The sequence below is a fragment of the Theropithecus gelada genome, chromosome 14 (genome assembly GCF_003255815.1).
Source record: "Theropithecus gelada isolate Dixy chromosome 14, Tgel_1.0, whole genome shotgun sequence".
Taxonomy (NCBI): Eukaryota; Metazoa; Chordata; class Mammalia; order Primates; family Cercopithecidae; genus Theropithecus; species Theropithecus gelada.
In genome coordinates this window covers 68630447-68649712 of record NC_037682.1, presented here as the reverse complement: position 1 = coordinate 68649712, position 19266 = coordinate 68630447, and the positions used below count along the sequence as shown (strand labels likewise).

At 54.2% G+C, this 19266-nt stretch overlaps 1 pseudogene; it reads left to right on the top strand.

The window, feature by feature from the left end:
- Nucleotides 1–4888, top strand: part of LOC112605930 — a 42221-nt pseudogene extending 37333 nt beyond the window's left edge.
- Nucleotides 4889–19266: the final 14378 nt, after the last annotated feature.

Genomic DNA, 19266 nt, shown 5'->3' with positions numbered 1-19266 from the left:
TGGGTGACAAGAACAAAACTCTGACTCAAAAAACGATAAACAAAAAAACCCATAAACATACCCGCAGTGACTGCATCTGAATTGCAACATGTGGACGCTCCAGGATTTGCAAAGCCTATCTCTACTGCAGAGAATGCAGTCTTTCCATTTTGAACTGACTACAGGTCATGATTTGGTAAACATTATCATGCATTTATTGCTATTCAGACTATTTCTGCAGATAAGGAATTTTTAGATAAAAAGAGCACCCACATTTTGGGAGCCATGTGAAGCAGATTCTCAGAGTGCTTGTGCCTGCTTGGTGATTTGTCTCTTCCCTCTGTGTTCTGTCCCCTAGAACCCATGTCCCTCACTGAGGGCAACATGGATGGGGTTGGGGAAGAGAGAAAAGTTAATAACATTTTACTTCAAAGTGCTGTTCCTTACTCCCTTCCATCCCATCCGTGGGCAGGCAGTCTGCAGAGAGTCAGAGGGCAAGGGGCACAGGTGTTGCCAATTGCCAAGAAGGTCCCAGGGACCATAGAGGCTGACTGGCTGATTGCACCGGTGGGGAGCTTGAGCCTGGGGAAGGGCAAGGCCCCACCTGGCGTGCTACAGCACCACCACATCAGTGCCTGGGCCAGAGCTCAGGCTCGCTATCTCCCTGCCCAGAATGTACCCTTCATCAAAACTTCCAACGGGCTCTGCTCAGTTCTTCCAAGATGGCCCCCCACCCAAGGCCACCCCTTTCCATCCCTCATAGACAAGCAATATGGGCTTCCTGGGAAGGGACCAGAGTTGGAGCAGCCCAGGCTGAGTATCATCCAACCAGGTGGAACTGATGTGAACAGGGCAGGTCACAGCAGCCATCGCCTTTCCCCTCCTGCTGTTGGGGGGCCAAGGCCTTGGGACCCCAGGAAGCCTGGGGCACAGCAGTGCCTCAGGGCAGGAGTTGCTCTCGTTCATCTGAGTTCCCCCTGCCACACACACATCAGGGTCCCCAGGGGCTCCCAACAAGGGAGGGAGGGAAAGAGAGTGAGTGTGTGGGCAGATGCCAGTGTAGGACAGCGAGCCTCCTGGGGTGCAGACACACAGGGACACCCTTTTCACAGGGACACACCAGCCTCTCGGGGAGAACCAGCTTGTGCTGGTGGAAAGGGCTTCACATGGCTGGGGCCCTCCTCCTTTGCAGAGTGATGGATGGCCTGCAGGGCAGGCAGCGTGGTGTGAACTGCAGGGCAGGCAGCGTGGTGTGAACTGCAGGGCAGGCAACGTGGTGTGAACACAGGGCTCAGGCCTGGCAGTGTGGTGTGAACACAGGGCTCAGGCCTGGCAGCGTGGTGTGAACACAGGGCTCAGGCCTGGCAGCATGGTGTGAACACAGGGCTCAGGCCTGGCAGCGTGGTGTGAACTGCAGGGCAGGCAGCATGGTGTGAACACAGGGCTCAGGCCTGGCAGCGTGGTGTGAACACAGGGCTCAGGCCTGGCAGCGTGGTGTGAACTGCAGGGCAGGCAGCGTGGTGTGAACACAGGGCTCAGGCCTGGCCCTGACTGTTGTGTGGCAGATCTTGCTCCTGTCTGGGCCCGTTGGGCTCTTTGGCTGGACTCGGTCCTTAGCTCCCCCATGGTCCTCTTCTCCCTTCCCTTATGTGGAGGGCCTCTCCTCCTGTTCTCCTCCCTGTGTCCTGAGGAGTAAGCCCTCCTCTGGCCTTGCCTCTCTACCAGCGCCCACCCCACTGCTCGTCTCCACTCAGAACTCAACTTCTCAGAAGCTGGCGGCTGCCGCTGACTTCACTTCCTCACCTCCCACTCCCTCCCCGGCCCCCACAGTCTGACTTCCACCCCCTCAGGCCAGAGGGCTCTTCGAAAGGTCTCCAGTGACCTCTGTCCATGTCACCATATCCAGGGGCAGTTTTAGTTCCCAACTTGACTGCTCAGCAGTGTTCACTCTGCTGCCTTCCTTTTCCTAAAAACTCTTTCTTCCCTGGCCTTCTCCTCTGGCACCAGCTCATCCTCCCCTTCTTGGGGCCTCCCTTGCTACCCAGACACTAACGACACCCAGTACACACCTCGAGCTCCCACCCCACTGGGCACCAGGCTCCCGTCGCTCTGGCTGCTCACTCTATGGTTCCTTCTGGGGCTTCTTAGCACCACAGACTGCAAAGCTCCAGCAACCCTTGAAACCTGGTCCTCCAACATCCTCAGTCAGACAGCCCAACACCATCCCGGGCTCCTGGCATCTCCACACCTACCCCCATCCATTAGCAAGTCTGGAGCCTCCAGAGCCTCTGAGGAGGCAGGTGGGCGTCCTTGCCCCCACCCAGTCCTCAGGCTCAGATCCTGCACACAGCATGTGTGTGTGCCTAGCAGCCCCCACTCCATCACCCATCCCTTCTCTGGCTGGCTTCTCCACCTCCATGCCTCCACCCTGGCCCAAGCCACCACCCCTCTCAGGTGGCCCGCCGCAGGGCTCCTAGACAGTTCCCTTCCATCCATCTCTACCTGGCAGCCAGAATTATCTTTTAAAAACACAAACATGGGCCGGGCGTGGTGGCTCATGCCTGTAATCCCAGCACTTTGGGAGACCGGGGCGGGCAAGTCACTTGAGGTCAGGAGTTGGAGACCAGCCTGGCCAACATGGAGAAACCCCATCTTTACTAAAAACACAAAAATTAGCCAGGTGTGTGGTGGGCGCCTGTAATTCCAGCTACTTGAGAGGCTGAGGCAGGAGAATCGCTTGAACCCAGGAGGTGGAGGTTGCAGTGAGCTGAGATCGTGCCACTGCACTGCAGCCTGGGCAGCAGAGCAAGACTCTGTCTCAAAACAATAACAATAACAAAAGCCACAGACATGATGGACAGGACAGGTTGCTGCTGTTAACCCTTCTGGGCCGTCCCATCGCCCTGAGACTAAGCAACCTTTCGTGCAGCCTCCAAGGCCCTGCGCTGTCCAGCCAGTGACTGCCCCTCGGCCCGGCCTCTCCTGCCACCTTCTGCTGCTCACCAGCTGCTCATGGGCCTCCTCCCGAAAGCACACCGTGTTCTTCCTACCTCCGGCCGCTTGCTCTTGCTGTTCCTGTACCTGGAATGCCCTTTCTGTCATCCTGGTCTCAGTCAAATGCTGCTTCAGTCAGGAGGTGGCACAGGTCACACACTCTAGACAGGCCCTGCTGTCACCCTCCAGCTCATTTCCCAGCATGGTGGCCTCCACAGCACTTGTAACTACTGACATTTCTTGTTCGCCAGTTGGCGGAGCTTGCCCTGCCCATATAAGACTCAGGAGATCCTGGACTGCCGAGGCATTGGCACATCTGTCCATCGGTGCTCAGCACCCAGGGAATGTGACTTCTTGAGTCTCCTACACACCAGCCACCTTCCATCAAGTCCCCTGCCCTGGTCTGTCCTTTCAGGCACTACTGAAAAGCCCAGCTCCCAGTCCTCACCCCGCCCATCCTGTCTCAGAACCGGGAACCTGCAGATCTGGCAGCCATTTGTCATCCTGCGCCCCCTCAGCTGATGGCTTTTCCACTCCTGGACAGAAACTTTAGAAAGTGCCAGAAATGTTTTCATCTTCTTGGCTCAGAGGGAGGGAGGAGGGCGGAGATAAGTCACAGTGGGCACCACCTGACATGGGAGCCTCCCAGACCTCCAGGCAGGCAGGGGAGGGTCTCTGCACCCCAGTCCTGCATGTGAGCTCGCCGGGTGCACACACTTGTCATGGGTGTGGAACACCACATGCCCCTCTACTTGTCTAGAGATGAGGTCACAGACAGACACACACACACACAGACACAGAATCTCTGCAGGAGGGGCTCAGGACAGGCTGGATGGGAACTTGTCTTGGAGCCACATTTATAAAGCAGTTATCAAATTTTTGCTTGCACTGTATGTTATAATCTGATTTTTATTTTTTTGAAGCCAAGTTTCCTAAAAGTGTTTTTATCCCCACTTTATGTATTTCCCATATCTGCAGAAGTGATTTATCTTTCTCTCTGGGGATTTTGAGGAGGCTGGTGGAGATTGGGGAAGGGGACAAAGGCCCCCCGCCCCAGCAACCATGTCTTGGTGTAGCCACCGACTCAAGCAGCAGTACCCACGGAAGCACATTTCACCAGACATCACAGAGACACTCCACACAGTGGCCCCCTCTCTCTGCCCTCGTCAAACAGGCGCAAAAACCCCCCCTGCCAGCCGGGTTGCTGTGAGACCCTGGCTGTCCCTCGGAGCCTGGCTTTCTTCTCTGAGTAACAGCAGTGACCCAGCTCCACCCTGTTCCCGGCACCTGTGGGCAGCAAGTGAGAAAAGGGAAGTGTGCAGGAGTCCAGAGTCCCTACCCTGGATCTGTATAATATCTGGGAGTCACAGAAGCCCTCACCATGGCCTCCCAACCTCCCAAGATGATGTCCTGAGTAGGGGCGGAAGCTGGGGTAACTCCCTATCTCCTAGGAGGCCACTGTGCTTGAAGCCGCACCTGCGGATGAGTCAGCAACGGCACGGCCTTGGAGAAGACACTTCACCTTTCCCAGCCTCAGATCCCTAAAGTTCTAGGTAGGGCAGGTGCCCACGGCCAGGCTGCTCGGGGCCCAGGAGCACGAAGGAAGTGAAAGGAGCACCCCGTCAGCAGGGTGGGGCTGTAAATGCCCACGACTGCGGCTTTCAGTGGTCGCTTTATGATTCTTGTTTCTCCTTTTTCCCCAGAGACCCTTGGTAAGACTTCATAAACCAAGAAATCAAGGTGGCCTTTGCCAAAGCCTGTCAGGACACGGAAGACCTTGGCCAGGCCCTGAGGAGAACGGTGTGGGGCAGGTGCCTGCACCAGCATGGAGCCTCCTGTGTATACCCCCTTCCCCCTCCCTGCTCCACTTCCTTCAAAGACTTCCTTGCTGAGCTCCCTGGTAGCCAAACCGTAAGTGCCCAGAGTGATAGTAACTGATGCATTCCCATACGAATCCTAGAGCTGAACTTGCCTCTCGACACAAAAACAATAAAAATAGAAACCCTCTCCTCCTTTCACATGGTGCTTTGTTCTCAGCAAATGGTTTTGATGCAGAGAGCTCATTACCATGAGGGCAGACCCTGAGGAGCCCTGTGCCCACTGTCTAGCTGCAGGGCCCAAGGCCCAGGGGGGAGGAGGTCATTTGCCCCAGGGGGCACAACTGCTTCCGGCAGAAGCAAGGCTGGGACGAGGAAGGGAAGCCCGGCAGACAAGGGCTCCAGGCTCAGCTGGGCCTCCCACTTGCGACATACCTGTTTTGTCATCTCTAAAAAGGGGAATTGAGAGGATTCAGAGCTTCTAACACAGGGCCTGGCCCTGTGTTCGCATTTCCCTTAGGAAATGCTCAAAGTACGCTGCCTCCTTCCCTGCCTTTCTCCCCAAGCCAGCCTAAACCTTTGGGCGTCTTGTGAGCACTGTGTCATGAGTCCAGGCCTTGGGACACAGGAACTCAGAAACTCAAGATGGAGGAGGGAAGGTGAGAATTCCTCAGATCTCAGGAAAATGAGACAAGAGTTCTGTCTTACAGGAAAAAAAAAAAAAAAAACTCAACAGCCAACTTATTAAATTGGCTTCTAACATCAAAGAGTGTTCACCAAATCCCCGCGGGTGATTTCAGAGCAGGCAAGAAGGCCACACGTGGAATTCATTTTCCAAACTGAGGGGAGAGGGGCATGGACCAAGCGGGCAGGTTAAACCCCAAACAAATGTATCCTTTCCTCAAAAGACCCCTTAGGATGGGAGAACTGGCACAAAAACTTTGAACTGAACTGGTGGTTGTTGGGAAAATGTTCTGCCTGAGGGCCGCTGTGCCCACAGAGGCCAGGGTGCCCGTATGTGTGTGTGTGTGTGCGTGCGTGCATGCGCGCACATATAAGAAAAAAGAGGTATGTAAGGATGTGATGATATATGTAGAATTGGCTTTGGGAGATGCCACTGCCTGTCCCTACCTGTGCAACTTTGGGCCTAACCTTTCTATGCCTCAGTTTGCTCAAATGCAAAACAGAGCCGGTTACTCTTCCATCCCATACCATCATGAGAGTTAAATGAGAGGACTGTGGAAACACCACACCTGGCCCTGCGAGCCTGCAGGAGTGTTGAGCAGGGAGGATCTGCACACATGTGTCTGTGGAATGTGCCCATGGCTTGTGTGTGATTATGTCTGTGCATGTGGTACAGCTGTGGGGACAGGGACAGAGATGTGGCCCTGGTTTCTCCACAGGCCCTCTGGGTGGCCCCCTTTAGGCCTACGGATTTTCTCTTGGGGCTCCAGTTTCTTCATCTGTAAAATGAGCATGTGGTCTAGGTGACTCCTAAAGCCCCTCTGGGTGCATAGCTGTGTGTCTGCCGTGAGCATCCATGAGCATATGCATGGGTTCGTGCCCTGGCACCACAGCTGGGCAGGAAGAGACCAGAGCTCGACCAGGACTCCTCTTTCCTACTGCTGTGGACTGAAGGCCTGTGTTCTCCGCCCACATTCCTATGTCAAAACCCCAGTCCCAATGTGATGGTTTAGGAGGTGGTACCTTCGGGAGGTGATGAGATTATAAGGCTGGAGCCCTCACAAATGGGATTAGTGCCCTTGTGAGAAGAGGCCAGTGAGGTAGCTCTTTCCACCAAGGGAGAGCACAGCAACAAGGGGCCGTCTGTGAACCTGTAAGAGAGGCCTCACCGACACCAGGCCCTGATGGCAACTTGATCTGGGACTTCCAAGCTCCAAAACGGTGAGAAGCAAATATCTATTGTTGAAGCCCTCCAATCTGTGTTACTCAGTTACAGCAGCCCAAGCTGACTAAGACACCTGCCAGGCGCCGAGTGGCCCAGGCTGGTCTGTTGGTGCCTCTAGGCCTTCTGTTCCTCACTGCACAGGAGGGCCCAGGCCCCTGCCCTAACTGCCTTACGAGGCTGCTGTTAGATCAAGGAGGCAGTGCGTGTGAACACACACTCGACTGAGAAGTGTAGTGCAGATGTGACTTGGGGGGGTGGGGTGGGTGAACAGATCTGTGTGACCTTGTATATTTAAGTGGATGCCAGAGCTCAAAGGGCCCTTTGCAGGCAAGTGACAGTGAGCCTGTGCCTGTACCTGTGGACATGTGTGGGTTGTCATTGTGTCTGTGTCTGCATGTATGTGCTCGTCTGTAGACATCTGTGCATGTTGTCTGTGTATGTGTGCATTTATGTGTCCGTGTGTTTCTGTGTATATGCATTTATGGCTTTGGTGTGTCTACATGTATGCAGTTTTACTGTGTATGTTATGTGTCTGAGCATGTCTGAGCATCAAAATCTGGGGCAGTGGTACATCCCCTCCTGTCCCAAAATCTGGGGCAGTGGCACATGTATCTGTGTGCATACCATGTGTGCCCATATATGTGATGTGTGTCCAAGTACCTGTTGTGTGCATGTGTGCTGTTTGTCAGGGTGTGACTAGATTCAGCCATGGGTCTTCGTGCTCTTGGGCCCTCTGGAAGGTTGTATGGTGGGAGCGGCTCTCGCCCCTCTGCTCACTCCCTGAACTGCTGTTGCTGAGAGAGGCTGAGTCAGCTCTGTTCTTAGAGGCTCCTAAGGACTCTAGGAGGAAACTCTGGCTCCAAAGCTGACATACTGCACATAACTAGACTCCCTACATTGGTCTGTTTTCACACTGCTATAAAGATACTACCTAAGACTGGGTAATTCATAAACAAAAGAGGTTTAATTGATTCACAGTTCTGCATGGCTGGGGAGGCCACAGGAAACTTACAATCATGGCAGAAGGCAAAGAGGAAGCAAGGCAACTCTTATGTGGTGTCCAGGGAGATAGAGAGGGAGAAGGCGGAAGTGCCCAACACTTATCAAACAATCAGATCTCATGAGAACTCACTCACTACCATGAGACTGGCCTGGGGAAACCCCCTACCCATGATCCAATCACCTCCCACCAGGTCCCTCCCTTGACACGCAATTCAGATTACAATTCGAGACGAGTTTTGGGTGGGGACACAGCCAAACCATATTCCCCCAACACACACCAGGGTTCTCACCTCTCTCCAACCTTCCTCCATCAGTTAGGGACAAAGGAAGATAGGCCCATGCCCACCTGGATCTTGCATCGTGCCCCCAGTCCAGGGCTGGCCATTTCCTCCTGGGAGGCTTTATGTCCCATTTCTTCCCCATTTACCTGCTACCTGCTATGTGCCAGGTATGTGGCAGGAGCTTCACGCACACTGACTAAACCGTGCCCACCCTCTAAAATGAGAGTTATTTGTGCACTTTACAGATGAGGAACTGGAGGCTTCGAGGGTGAAGTGCCTTGTATGTGTCAGCCCATCTGTCTCCAATCTGAGGTGGTGATGCAGGGCTACAAAAGCCCAGAAAAACAGCAATGGTCCCTGGAGGGTTCCCAGGGGAGGCAGCCTCAGTGAGCACACAAGTTCCTCTTCTGCAGAACAGGAGTGAGGATAGCACCTTTCAGGTGAGGCTGAGGAAATCCTCAGGAGGAGCCAGCCCAGCATTCGCATGGGCTTCCATGGACATGTTCAGACAGGACCCCAGAGATACAGCCCCAAGTCATGGCTTACATGATGAGTCAATGCCAGCTGGTGCCAGTGAAGGCCCCTGCCTTCCCCTCAGCAGCCTGTGACCATTCACCTGTCCCTTGGAGTACATTCCCAGCAAGGGGACATTTCTAGAGGTTGGGTTCTTGCTATGGCAGATGGAGCTATGGGCTTCCAGAAGGTCCTTGCAGGGCTGGGTGATCTGGAATTGTTTGGTCCCTGGTTCTTCAGGTGGGCACACTTTGGGATGGACTCCTTAGAAAAGTCCAAACACTTTAGCCCTACATAGGCTGGCCCCACCTCATCTGCCCCCTACACAACCAACTCTTTGGCTATGACACACTCCTTACTCTTCTGCAAACCCCTCATGATGCTACATCTTTGCTCTTGTTATTTTCTCTACCGAGATGACCTTGTCCCTTTTTCAACACCTGGTGAATGCCTCTACATCCTTCAAAGTCTAGCTAAAATGCCACCTCTTCCTGAAACCCTTTCCCAATCCTCCTCGGTATGGAATTAGTAGCTGCCATGCCTGACCCTCACTTGACAGGAGGGACCTTATCTAGTTCCTTCCTTCAGTCCAATGCCCAGAAAGAGGCATGTACTAGAAAGCTGAATTGATGAATGAACAAATTAAGGAACTAACTAGCCCAAAGGCGTCTAATACATAATCTCCCTTCCAGCAATGCCAGCCCCTGAGGTCGCCTTCCTGGTTTCTCCTCTGCTGTTCTCTGCATTTGGGCTTGGTTGATCTGATGCTTAGCTGGGATCCCGGCACACCAGGCACAGGCAGCATGTCAGCTCATGGCTCCCCTTGCAGCCCTGCCTCCCCTCACCACTGCCCTCATGCTGCAATGGACGCCCTCACCTCCAACCCCTGTACGGGCCTGGAGGCTCTTTCCCAGCTCCCTGTTTCCCACTCCTTCTGGCTAACTCCTTCCTCTCCAAATCTCTGTTCCTCTGCCAGTTCCTCCAGGAAGCCTTCCCTGACACAATCCCTTTCACCCCAATGTGCTGTGGGAGGGGTACCTCCTCTGGCCCCTCAGCCCTGGGCCACCCTGTCCGTCACTGACTACACTCTAGGTATGGTCTTGTGTCAGCCTCTCCCTGCAGAAGGGGGCTTCTGGAGGGCAAAGGTGGGTCTGAACCCTGTTTGTGTGACCCCAGTGTCTGGCCAGTAAAGTTCAGTGGGAAAGAAATATGACAGACCAGGGAAGGTGAAGGAGGCTACTGTGGAGGCAGGTGAGCCTCCCTTTAAGGAAATCCATGTGCATGACAATCCAGATTTGCTCAAAAGACAGAGTGGAGTCTACACTCTCACAAAGAGGGAGGTGAAGTGACACAGAGCTGGAGGGAAAGGCCACACATGTACTGAGCGCCTGCTGTGTGCACTGTCTCAGGACCCTGCATCTTCATTAAGCGGTGAGGACACGAGGCTCTGAGAGAAGACTGACTAGCCAAGTGGGCTGCTGCGTTCACCGGGGCTGTGGGACACCCAAGCCCGGCTCCTTCTCAAGGGCTGGCCATGCCACCTCCCATGTAGGCTGTGACCTGGACTTCCTTGCACAAGTCCCTCTTGCTGGAGGCCCCAGTCCATCAGGACCGGCGCAGGTTTCCGCGGCCTGAGAGACTCTTTGAGCAATCCACTAGGGGGCAGGCAAGTTGTTCCAGAGTCAACCAGGAGCCCCTCCGGCAACCCTGGAGACTCGTGGACTCCTCCCCACCCCTCCCCAGCCCACAGGCTCCCGGGGCTCAGCAGGGAGAGGGAGGAGGGGGATACACGGAGTGATGGGGCACCCCAAGGAGGAGTCCCACATGGGGAACCTCCCTGAATGACTGAAGCACAGAGTTCTTCAACAGCTCTCTATTTCTCACTGGCGCACTGGGGAGCTGGATGTGGTTTTAGGCTCTGTCAACGTGCAGAGTGTGGGCTCAAGGATATGGAACCTGGCCCCTGTGCATGTGAAACAGCAGATCTCAGGGTCCCCTCCCCACTGGAAAGGACTGGCCCAAGTTGGCATGTGTCCAGGATGTGTCCAGCCTCCAGACACTGACATTTTCTATGACATAATGCATAGGTGATCATTTGCTACCATTCTTTCCCGGATGCTGGCTCCTGTGGCCTATCACACTCTCTCCTGGGAGGCAGGTGTGACTACCCCATCCACAGACAGGAGAAGCATCTCTGATCTGTGCACATTTCCTGGTGAGCCACAGGTTACCCTGACTGCTCTGCCTAGTCTCCTGGCGCAGAAACAGGTGATGGCCCTCTCTTCCCTGTCCTTCTCATGACAACTCTCCACCACCTCCACAATCAGTCATCAAGTCCTGTGCAGCCCGTCACTATGGTCTCCGACTTCGGTCCACAGCAAGGGCACCAGGCTTCATGTTGCTCTCTTGCCTCTATTCCCACCACTAGTCTATCTGCAGCACAGATCTTGCGACGTCACTTTTCGACTTAGCAAGTGTGCACTACTGATGGCCAAGGGCCTTTGCTGAGGAGCCCCTGCCAGCTGGCCCTGCCAGCTCTCTCCCCTGGCTGCCCAGCCCCTTTCTATCCCTATGCCCTGGCCCATCTTGTCCTTCAGATCCCCAATTTCAACCTAGAGGGTTTTTATTCTAAAAAAGTATTCCTATCAGTAGTTTTAATTACCCATTAAGGCCTGGAACCAGCGGGCTAGAGATAACCTTCCCCATCACTTTTGTGTCCGGGTACAAAATCCTTCCAGCTTGAGGAATATCACAATATCCTCTCAGCATATTTTCAGAATTGTTATTACAGACATGGGCTGGTGGGAGCTGGCCGTGGGGGCAGTCTCTGTTCTTCCCATGTGTCCACCTTGAGCCCACACTCTTCACTTTGACAGAAACTAAAACCACATCCAACTCCCCAGTGCACCAATGAGAAATGGAGAGTTGGTGAAGAATTTCTGGGAGCCAGAGAAGACAGCGCATCATGGCTCACCATGCAGCCAAACTTCATGAACTTTTTAAAGCCTCAGTTCTCCTTCCAGGAGTCCCTTCCCTAGAAGCTGCTTTACCTTTTTCCATCCTTTTTCCATCACTCCCTTGTCCCCAGATCTCCATGTTGTCCCTAACCCACCAGCACCGAGCCTCAGCTTCCTGGTTCATTGGTGGTTACCCAAAGAACAACTACAAGACTGATCCAAGGTCCAGGAACCCTTTAAAGGGTCGGCTCAGGTCTCCCCAGGCACTGTCTCCAAGGCTTCCCCTGTGGGCAGCCCATAGGAGGGTCTTTATTTCACTAGAAAGAAGGAACTAATGTGGATAGAATATCTGCAATGTACCTCTCACTTCCATCATGCAAGGCAAAGATTATTCTCACTCTATTTTCGATGCAGCTACTAAGACTCAGTCCAAGGTCACCCAGCAAGCCAGGGGCAGAACTGGACCTCAACTCCAAAGCCCCCACCACCTGCACCACCCTGGTGGCCTTATGGGCCCCAGTCAAGTACTATATGGAAAAAGGTGACTCAGACAAGGTCACCAGCTGCAAGGTAGGGCCCAGCGAACGGAGCTGGAGTAGGGTGCAGAGGATGGGGCAGGTGAGGCCAGGTGAAGCCAAGGCCAGCAGCCAGGTCTCTGGATGTGGATGGAGGAGTTGAGGGGGCAGATGCCGGAGTGTGCTGTGGACCCAAGTCAAGGTCAGAACTTGCAGGGTAGGCTGGACATGGAAGAGTGAAAAGGCAGAGAAACGAATGAACTCTGGCCACCCGCCTGGGGAAGCGCACTGAAGGGCTGTTTATTCCCACAGCCACCATGCCCTCTCATTCGGCCTCCTGGACGTACGTAGCAGGGAAGTGAAGAGCCTTTTGAACTGGAGGCTCGGCTTTTTTTCTTTCTTTTTACTGGTATGGAAACCCCACAATGTAGTTTCTGCAGCCCTCACCTCTGGTAACTCTAAATCAGGTGAAAGAGGGAGAGATAGATGGGAAGGAAGAGAGAGAGGGGGAGGGAGAGGCAGGAGAAAGAGAGAGGGGGAGGGAGAGGCAGGAGAAAGAGAGAGGGAGAGGGACTTCGAAAGAGCTAACTGGGCACAGCTGGGGAGAGCAGGAAAGGGGAGAGGAGATGGTGGAGGATGTATGTGGGTTTGTGATATAGAACCTGGCCCCTGTGTGTCGTGAAAGAGACAGGAAAACGGGAAGTGTGACGTGGACTCAGACGCCCTGGGCCATCAAAGGCTTTTAAGCAGGAGGGTGACCTGGTCAAACCTGTGTTTTGGAGAGACTCCATCTGGCTGCCATGTGGGGCCTGAGTGAATGAGTGGGAAAAGAGAGATCCTGGGCCAGGAAGCAGTCCTGGGGAAAGGGCCAGGGGAGAAAACGCCAGGCCAAAGAGTGACTGGGAGCTCCGGGAGCTTCCATGTTTAGAGATCAGGTAGAGGAGGAGGAGGAAGAGAAGGGCCCGCAGCAGGATCCTGAAGGAGATGCAAGAGAGGAGAGAGGAGGGCCAGGTGCGGGTGTTCCAAGGTGCCACGGGAAGAGGGCTATTAAAGGAGGAGGGGAAGCTGTGAAGAACATAGCCAAGGGACCTGGACACTGTCCCTCGGTCTAGCCACAGCAGTTCTGCCATGGATGTGCTTGTTGAAATGAGGAGCTGGAGGCAGGTGGAGAGTGGAGGCAATGGAGGCAGCAAGAGTGGCTTTCTTGCAGGTAGCTAGCTCCCTTGTGGGTCTGGCTAGGAGGAGAAGAGAGGAGGGGGCCACAGCTGAAGGGAACCTGGAAGGCCCAGAAGGGGCTTGTGAAACAGGGGCGTGTACAAGAGGGCTTGCCCAGAAGGTTCCCCCAGGAGGCAGGTGCTGCCTCTGCCAGCAGGAAGCACAGCCCATCCACCAGGAGGCCAGGTGGTCACTGATGCCAGCAGAGGCAAGTTTGGTTTGGGGAGTCAGGTTCAGGCCTCAAACCCGGGTCTCCTGACCCCAGCATCACAGGAGAGAAAAACCGGCAAGCAGGCTGAAGTCGCACAGCCTAGAAGAGGTCAGGGAGTGGCAGCCCTGAGGCCACATAACCCCTTTTTAAGCTTCCAGACCTGCAGAGAGATTGGCTTGGTGACAAGGCCTGCCATCCATCCCTCAGTAGACAGGATGCAGAACTCTGCATTCTGGAGCCCCAGCCCAGCTCCCAGGGCCCAAAGCTCACAGCATCCCAGCTGGATTAATCATGAGATTCCTGGGAGGCAAGGGAGTCTGTCTGACTTATTTAGCCCAAACTGTGTCCTTTCCCCTCCTTTCCTTTTTCATGTCAGGAAACCAGCCCTAGTGGAAGCCACTTGACTTATGTGTGGTCTGCTTCTGAGAAAAATCAGAGTCACGAGCCATGCGAGATGACAGCCTAGTTCCCATGAGCATGTGCACCCGTGCCCGTGTATACAGGCGTGCTCACGTGTCTTTGTGTGTGCACATCCATGCACACAGACAAGAGGCTTATCTGTGCTCTCTGTCTGCTGTGTGTGCGCTGGTGCACTGGGTTTGAGGAGCCTTGGTATTTTAAGTCTTCAATGTACATACTGGTTGTGAGCTATGTTTGTGTGCAATGTGTGTGGTATGTTTGTGAGTGTGGTGTTTGTGTAGGATATATGGATATAGTGTGTGTACACTGTGTATGCTCAATGTGCATGTTTGTGTTGTGTTTTGCACGTGTGGTGTTTAATTGAGAGTTGGATTTGTGCAGGGTGTATGTAACCATGTGTGGTGACTGCGACTTTTGAGGGCGTCTCTGAAATGTCTGAATGTTTGTGAGTCGTGTGTGTGCCTATGTGAAAGTTGTGTGTGAGGTCGATGCATGCTTGTTGTTTTCATGAGTCGTGACCCTGTGCATCTCGTGTTGCCTCTGAGGATGCATATGAAGGATATGTGTGCGGCTGTGGCTGGGCTGCTGCAGGTGCACTGTGTCTGTGGGGCGAGCGCATGTGGCTCTCATCAACAGGTGGAAAAATGCCATGGGGGAGGGGTAAAAGTCCAATGCAGCAGAGAGGGCAGCCCCGCTCTTGCCTCCTCCTTGCCCCTGTAGAGCCTCGGCTTCCCCTCAATGGACAGTACTTGAAGGACTCTAGGAACACCCCATGGTCATGAGGAAGATGGCAACATGACTAGGACAAGATAGGGGCTCTGTGACCTGTGCCTAAGAAGACCCTGTCCCTGTGACAACTGGGTGTGCCCAGGCCTCCGCCCCCTCGCTTGCCCCTTGAGGGCTTCCACCTGCCCTCCTGAGGAACGCTATACCCTCATGCTGCCCACCCACACTGTCCCCGAGGGGCAGCCACAGCTACATTCCAGGCAGGTTTCCTCCCTACATCCCCTGAGCACAGCCAGGGGAAGCTTCAAAACCGCTTCTCTCTCCCTGAAACGAACCAGCACAAAGACCATAGCTGCTGCCAAAACCCTCAAATGCTGACCTGGGCAGGGAGCACCGCAAGCTGTGCCACTGACTGGCGAGCAACAGCTTAATACAAGTGCACTCACTCTTCAGACTGCCCTAGTTGTCCATTGTCCATCGCTGCCCTCACTCTACTGGGTTCAGAGGTGAGGCCACCAGCCCAAAGTAACACAGCAGTGAGTGGTACGGCAAGGATGGGAATGTGGGTGGGTCTCTCTCTGAAACCCAGGTTGCTTCTCTTCCTCCATTCTGCCCTTCTCAGTCCCCTCCTCACCCCACCTAAGGTGGGAGGGGGAACACAACTACACACAGAACGTTTAGATAATTTGTTCTTTGGGCTCATTAATGCTCCTTCAAGTGACGATATGATCTAGTATTCAGTGGGTAGGCGCTGGAGCCCCACTGCCTGGACTCACCCATACTGGCTGTGCAAGCTTAAGTTAATTACTCATCCTTGCTGCATTTCCTCACGTGTCATCTGCAAAATTGAGCTGCTGCTGCTGCTGCTGCTAATAATAATAATAATATCTACCTTCTTGGGTGTAGTTAAGGATTGAATGGGTTGCAATATGACAGCTGCATTAGAAAGTTGCCTGGCCCAGCCTATTCCCTTCCCAACTTGAAATTACTCACAGTAAGAAAGATTAATAATTCTATTAACCATAACCTTTACATTTCATTCTGTCGTTTCTGTGATGCAGTGTGGAGCTGGTGTTATCCACACTTCATAGGTGAAGACTGGGCAACTGTGAGAGCAGAGGCCAGGGCCTGCCCCGAGCCCCACCGCAGAGGCTGCCTGCTCCTCATCAGCGCGGTGCTTCCCTGGAGCAGTGCGTCTCAAAGGGTGGTCTGAGGACTGGCAGCATCAGCACCACTGAGGGTTTGCTGGAGGTGCAGATTCCGGGCCCCACCTCTGACCTACTGAACCAGGCTCTCTGGGGTGGGGCCCGGCAATCCGTTTAGCCAGCCCTCAGGGATTCTGATGCTTGCCAAAGCTTGAGAAGAACTGGGCTAGACCTCTGAAGGGGTTGCTCTGTGAACCCAGGAGCACCCCACGTGAGGCCTGTGGAAGAAAGTGGAGGAGGAAGAGAGTCAGACCCTTGGCCCACTGTGTGACCTCAGGCCACGTCCTCATCCTCTCTGGGCCTAGAATCTGTCATATTTCTTGGCATGGGAGTAGAGGAGGCAGGGAAGATTCTCTGAAATTCATGGCCACCTCTCCTCCTCTGTGCCGGTGCCCTGCTCCTATGAGTGCTGCTTTCAGGAGCTCACGTGTTTGCAGCCACCTCATCCTGGCCTTAGCTCTGTTGCTGTTTTTGGTACCTTGGAGATGACACTTTGTGACCTCATGGACCATAACCAAAGCCCAAAGTGATAAACACTGGATCATCAAGAAAAGGGTACATCGGGTTTAGCCTTTAAGCAGTTAAAGCGGAGGAAAACGTTGCATGGCTCAAAGGCACAACCCCTCGGGTTCCCAGCAGCCTGGTGCTGCAGAAAGCTGCGGTTTCATGGTCCACAGCTCAGCACAGCATCAGGTTGTGGAGACGCTTCTGATCCTGCCCTGCCTGGTCCATCCCCCCAGCTCCCTTGGGGCCTCTGAGAGCCTCCAGTCCCTTCAGCCACAGTAGTCACTGACGGGACTCTGAGCCAGGAGCCTTTTGTGTGGTGGTTGTGGGGTATGTGGGGCCTCACCAGCACCTGCTTCCCCTGCCTTGGTAACGCTAAGTGCTTCCATGAGGGGGTGCCTCGTGCCTCCAACGAGAACAGAAAACCAGCAGAGTAAGTCCTCATTCTCTGGCCACGAATGAGGACTTGGAGCCTGAGGACTTGGATGGGCCTGCCCACCATGTCCGCTGTGTGACCTCCAGCAAGTCAGAGAGTCCCTGCAGGCTTCATCTCTCTCTGTAAAATGGGGGCAGAGATAGGCCTCCCCTCGTCGGACAGCTATGGGCAGGGGATAAGTAAAGAACCTGGCCCCAGGCCCGGTCCTGCAAGCCCTTGATATTCCTACTCAACAGACCAGCTACTCCCCACCACTGGGCCATTTATAACATCCTCCTGCCCCTCCAGGAGGTGGCCTAGAGATGGTGTGGCCTGAGCCCATTTGCCCTAGGGAGAAAGTGAGGGGAGTCAGGGGAAGAACTGGGGAACCCAGGGTTCTGCCCTAGAAGGCAGGGCCCAGAAGGGGCTCATGAGGTAACTCCCAGACTCTCAGGGGCTCATGTGGGTGCTGGGCAGAAGCAGGGAGTGACATCTCTGCAGTGAGATCTGGCCTGAAAAATCAGAAGACCTTGGTTCAATTACTGGCTCCATAGCTGTGCTGTGTGACTTTTGGCAGTTACTTAACCTCTCTGAGCCTGGTCAGTAATTGAGAATAAAGGTCTCTGAGTTTCCTGGTCAGTCATTGAGAATAAAGACACCTAACTGGAAGGCTGCCTATACTCTCATTTGCCACATGAGATGAAGGACTGACCCACAGCGAGCGGTCAGCAAACAGCAGTGGAGACTAAATTGGCAGTCTAGGGTGCCATGGGCCTTTCCACCCTGGTTCTACAGTTAGATCAGGACAGCAAGGCTCAGAGAGGTTTAGCAGCTTGTCCAAGGTTACACAGGATGTGCACATCATCGCCTTTCTGGGCCACTAGCTCCTGCGTAGGACCCTCAGGTTTCAATCTGGCCTGAGGTGAAATCCTCCCAGGGAGCCTTAAGCCTGACTTGGTGCCCGAGCGGATTTTTTCATCTCAGAATGGTAGTCCTGAGGACACAGGAAGAGATGCATCTCTTATATCTTCACTGACAATGCATGAAGGAATGGAAGCATTTCCACAAAAATATCAACACCGTGAAGCCTTAGCTGTCTGTTGATGGGCTGCCCAGGAGAACTCCCCATTTCTGGAGGTGTGCCAACAGAAGCTAAGTGACACTGGTGAAGAAGAAAGTTGGACTTGGTGGCCTTTAAAAGATCCTCCACAAGGCTGCCAGGCAAGCCTGAGTCTGCTTAGTTTCCACCCACCCTTCCTCCTGCAAACTCAAGCTCTGCCTCCCGGACTTGGCCTTCAAGGCCTCTGGACTGAATCATCCTCTGTGCTCTCATCTGGCCCGGGAGTTCCAAAAAGGTAGGCATTGGACATTTTTATTCAGCGATTGTCCTGGGCCCACCAGAGAAGAGAGGTCGTGTTTACTGAGCAAAGGTCCCCGCAACCAGGAACTTCACACATGTCGTTACAGGCCATTCTCATACACCGGGTACTGTTATTAGTTTCACTTTTCAGGTCAGCAAACCGAGGTCAGGAAGGTCGAGCAACCTGCCAAAAGTCACACAACAACATGACTGCCGAAGAAGTGAAGAGATGAAGGAAGGGGCGCTGAGCCTGTGGGCTTCCCGGCTTTTAGCCTCTGGTCCCCAGAGGCATCTGCAGCAGGTGGGCACACTTGGTTGCCCATCTGCCTCAAATGTTGGGGAGCCCCATCCGGGCACTGAGTAAGGTGGAACCCCACGAGCTGACTAACCACAACCACAGCCTCTGGGGGGCGGGGGAGTGAGAGGCAGGGCACTCACCCCCAGCCCACCATAGCCCCAGCCCCGCCCTCCTGGGCCCTAGCAGAAGCTCTGCCATAGCCCAGTGATTTCTGTTTGGTAGCAGCTCCGGGAAGGGTGAGGCAGTGCTCAGTGAGCCTGGGCCTGGACGGCGGGGAGCTGGTCCGATACACAAGGCCAGGAACTGCCCGAATGATCCAGTCACTCTGCTCATACTGCAGGGCAGCTTCAAAGCACTTTCCTGGACATTTGGCCCCTTGGACAGGGACCTGGAAAAGGAAGCCCGCAGGATAGAGGAGTATCCACCAACTGCCACAATAAAGGCAGTGAGAGAAGTTGCCTAACAACCACTGGGTGCAGGCTCCAGCTGGATCCATTGCACTTAGTTCTAGCACCAATTCCAAGTAGTAGCTACTATCTTTCCCACTTTACAGATGGGGCACTGAGGTTCCATTTGACCAAATGGAGCACTAGAGACCAGGGAGGGGGCTGGATGGACCAGCTAGGACCCTATGGACATAGATCTGAGGCCTTGGGTGGCTGGGAGGGAAGAGAAAGAGGTTTGGATACCTTTCCCAGGCCCTGCTGAGAGATTCCTTACCTGCACCTCCTGCCCATCCCCTCAGTGCAGCTCAGGCCTCCTCCTTAGGGAAGCTTTCCCTGATTTCCTCCTCTAAGGCTAGGTCAGGCCCCTGGGGCACCTGCTGTCACAGCTTGTCCTCTCTGGGTTGACCCCATCTGCTCAGATCCATCTCTACAGTAGACTGAACAGGCAGAAGAAAAGACAGTAACTGTAGGGACTTCAGGAAATCCCACTTCTGAGCCC